Source organism: Carassius carassius, chromosome 12 (assembly GCF_963082965.1).
Source record: "Carassius carassius chromosome 12, fCarCar2.1, whole genome shotgun sequence".
Taxonomy (NCBI): Eukaryota; Metazoa; Chordata; class Actinopteri; order Cypriniformes; family Cyprinidae; genus Carassius; species Carassius carassius.
The window spans coordinates 7,690,244-7,695,007 of NC_081766.1; positions in this window are offsets into that span (position 1 = coordinate 7,690,244).

A 4,764-nucleotide genomic window follows, 5' to 3' on the forward strand; every position below is an offset into this window, starting at 1 on the left:
GATTTATCGAAAAAGTGCATGTGCATATTATTCCAAAAATACAAATATTGTAGGGAGAGGGATATTTGCAATGATTCATGGGAGTAGGTGGGCACTAATGTTTGCTTGTTTCAAATTTCTTTGAGGAATCATGAGAACTTTGAAATAAAAAGGTGAACATCTAGAGTCAGATATGAAAAAACCCCACCTGTCTTCTTTTTGCCCAGCATGGAGTACGATGGGGTACCGTCTCTGCCAAAGCGTGTCATTTTGGCATCTACATGATACTGCGGTCCTGGGCTGGAATCCACGGACACCACTGTTCAAAAGCAACATTAAGAGAAAACGCATCAGAATTTATTGAATTGCAGTTGGCAGAAACATGCAAATCAACATCCTAGAAAGAAACTGGTAGAAAAGCTGTCACTGAGATGGAAAATGTATGCTTTAAAAGGTTTTAATATGTACCATTTAGGTACTAATAGGTAATAGTATGTACCTTTAAAGTATTAAAATGCACGCTTTGAGGGTAATTAAGGTAGCCTACAAAAGTGTGCCTTTTTGAAAGGGTGCCATCCCAGTGGCAGATTCTGCATCAATTTTTGGATTAAAATCAAACGTGGATTTTATTATCTTAATATGCTAGTGAAATAACATTAATCATTATATTGCATGCTGTTGTTTGTGATATAAAGTCCAGATGTGCAAGGTTTTTAGTATGAATGATCAGACTGGTTGTTCTCAGTTCCTTTTTTTTTGACTGTGTATGTAAATCCACCTAAAATTTTAATACTGCATAATAGAAACTAATTAATCTAAGAAATTATCAGTTCATATAAGTGCCATGTTTATGTATATGCATTTTATGCATGAACATGCATGTTAAAAGCGTTCTCAGATGATTGAACCCAGCATTAGTTAAGTGGATCATGTCATGTGTCAGTGTGAGAAGTGTTAGATTTCATCTCATGTCACTCACTGTTGCTGCTCATGCGGCTGTGGAAGGAATAGGCTGGGCTGCTGGGTTTGGTGTAGTCATGGTTTATGTAACCGATAGTGGGCGGAAGAGAATAACGCCCCGGTCCGGGCCCTGCGGTCATAAACAACAACATAGAGTGTGCATTTAATTAATGTAATTAATGGGAAATAATTAGTAAATACATTATTTGTTAACTTTATGGAGTAAAAAAAAATGCTATACTATGATTGTACATACATGTAGAATTATTATCATTAACTAAAACTGAACTATTAAAAGAAATTCTGTTAACTGGAATAAAGCTAAAATAAAATAAAAAATAAACGAAATGAAAAAAGTTAAATAGAAAATTTGAAGCACAAAAATTACTGACTGAAAATAAATAAAAGCTGAACTTAACTAAAACTGAAATAGATTTTTTTTACCTAAATAAGAAGAAAAATGAAAAAAACATAATAAATTGACTAAAAATGAAAGGCTTCATACTGTAATTATTTATACGTAAATGACCATATATTAGCTATTAGCTAAAATAAAATACAAATAAATAAATATGAGAAAATATAAATTAAACAAAAATTCTAAATGTTTCCTTTCCAAATAAATGAAATGACGAGCAACCAACTGAAATAACTATAACAAACAAATGTAACCTAAATAGTAATTTTAACAAAATAATAATAATAAAAATGGAAAAACAAAATGACTAAATTTGAAAGTAGCGTGTATTCTGCAGGTAAGGTTATTATCATGAACTAAAACTAGAACTATTAAAAACATTGTTTTTAAATTGCAATAAAGCTATTAATTAAATATGAATATCAGATGAAAAACTTGAAACTGAAAATAAATTAAACCTAAATAATATTAAAACAAACAAATAAAAACTAATAAAAATTACAAAAGCACATGACAAAATGACAAATAAATTTAATAAAATTAATTATAAAATTATAATAAAAATGTATCAAATAAATGAAAATTATAAATATAAGAACTCTAATAAAAATACAAAAATCAGGTCAGTCTGCTTAGATGGATTCATTTTGTTAGTCAATGTAAGGTATACATCTGCTAATTGTGTTCCTCAGAGTAATTTCCTTTTTTATGAAATCTAAAATAAAACTATGGAATGTGATTCATGTGAGACATAAAATCTCACACATGCTGTGCACATTTCTAAAATGCAGGAGAACCTTGGCTGTAAACTTTCATTCGAAATCATTTAAATTTTGCTACATAGTTAAATATTGTTTTCAAAGCTTTGGCCAAAACAAGAAAAGAACAGACAAAAGATGTTTTATTATCAGAATGATATAAGCAGGTGTTGCAATAAAAAACTTAACTGACACTTTCTTTCATCAAACTACCATTCCAGACTCAAGAGCCAAATAGGAGCATGCAGTGCATGTTTGAAGTACTTACAGAGCCTTGTGCTAAAATAAATCATCTGATCTCCTCACTTTGCTGAATAATTCTTTCGACGCAATCATTTGCACAAATTAATCCACTGAAATGTGCTATCACAAACTCACCTCTTTCCCTGCCAGCAATGATGGGGCGCCGTCTCACCACTTCCCCCATGCCGCATATGTTTTCTGGTTAGCTTAAAGAGCTGACAGCAAAATCAGCAGCAAGAGTACTCAAGGAGGTCCAGGAAAGGTTGAAGTTTCAGTTTAGACACACTGGAGAGATACAACTGCGGTCTGAATTATGAATGACTCTTACAAGCACAAGAAACCTTATCCTTGTCCAGGCTACAAGAACATCCATCTCAATAACTTAACGCATTACAGATTTCCAAACATCCATCACTGACTACAAAGGAAGAACTACAGTTACACCTTGGCAACTTGTCTGTAAACGACAGCTAATGAACTAATTACATATTGTGAAATAGACAGTCAACAACTATTTCATTCTTTTGAGATAAGATTTTATATTAATAGCCACCTCAAATGTAAATACTGAGAGATATTCTGTAATTAATTTCATCAACTTGTGATATATACCGTGAGAAAATAAAAAATATTTAAAATAAATTTTTCTGAGTGTGTAAAAATTCCTGAGTGTGGATACTCTTTCAAATATAAGTTATTCAAGGTATTTAAGTATGAAATGAAACTTCTGGAAAGCTGTTCTTGTTTCTGTGGCATAGTTTTACAATAGGATGTTCCATATCATGTTTCTCTGTAACATTAATTACTTTGATTTAACAGTCTGAAGCTACTTCCAACAAACATGGCATCACTTTAAAACAATCTGCTTCTCTTTGGCAGCTCTAAACTGCAGCTTTACTTGGAAATGTAATTAGCATGCTAAGAAAGTGTGTCTTGTGAAAGCTGAGATGTCATCCCTGACCAGTGAGCAGACATTAAACATTAACCTGCTCTATCTTCAGACTGGGTGACTCGTGTAGAAGCAGGTAACACTACAGATGACCTCTGGCAGAAGGCCAGAGAAGACTATAAGGAGGTGTAGGTCAAGTTACACTGGAATATGAATTTGTATTTAAACATATCCGTCACCTGGTTTCCATAACGGTGGTACATTAACTCAAAATCAACATATGTTTCAAGAGCTGGATACCTTAAGAGCTTTGAATTAAAGCAGGGAATGTTATTCTGCAATTTGATATCGAGCATATTATTGATCTCTGTAGCATGAAAGTGCCTGAGGACTCACTTTACACACACTTATTTGTGAAACAATACTCAAATAAGTAGTAGAGGGATTACAGTTACAGTAAGGCCCATTGTTACAACCCTTAGAAGAGCATTGGCCGTATTTTGTTTTAAGTCACATGTTATGAAATCACAGGGCTAAAATGTTAAGGACTCTAAACTCAGTGGCCTAAAGCTTTTTATTTTTTGTTCTTTGTGGGTGTCACTTAGGGAAAAGTGAAATACTGACCGTGGAAGAGGCCAGTGTAAGAGCACTAATTAAACCAGACAAAATGCTCGTACACACATTCATCTTTTTCCCTGTAGAGAATCATGCTCTGGCAAAAACACTTCTGCTTTGTGCAATTGTTTTTTTTTTCCTGCCATTTCTGGATCTGTTTGTAATTGTTTTCTTGTACTGTACTTCTTAAAAAGTTAGAAAATACAAACAATCCAAAAATAAGTTCAAAATCAGTAGTTTTCTTGTTTTCATAAGTAATTAAAGATAAATGACTGGATTTATTTTTAAACTTGAAAAACATTGTTTTCAGAGAATATACCTAAATGTTGTAAATTACACAATGTAATATTAAAACAAAACAAGAAAAACTGAAATTCCAATGTGATTTTTTAAAAAAAGGATAATCTCGGAAAACTAGTAAATTTATCTTTCTTTAGCGAATGTCGAGATATTTTTACAAAGCAAAAATACAGATTCAGAGCCTGTTGTTTTTTTTTTGTGCTTGTTTTTGGTCAAAAAGGACTAAGTTCATAAGTTTTATCTTAAAGAAGGATTTTATGAACAATATTAGGGTTTAACAATTCAGTCAATAATAATATAATCTACCTACACATAACTTAAGAGTCAAAACATAACTTTAAATTTAAATATGCGGATACAATTCAGTACAAAAATAAAAGCAGTAAAATGTCTCAATATATAAAATTATTTCCAAACAGTTCAATGCTACAAACACAGTTACAGTTTTGTAACTGCAACACACATATATAAACATGAGAAACAACATTAAATGGCCATTTTCTGAGTCCACTCTACATGTTTACTTTGTTGTAGTGTTGATCCTGAATATAGTGAATTTCTGTAGGTCCTCCTTTACGACGGCAGCGGGACTTATTTTAGTG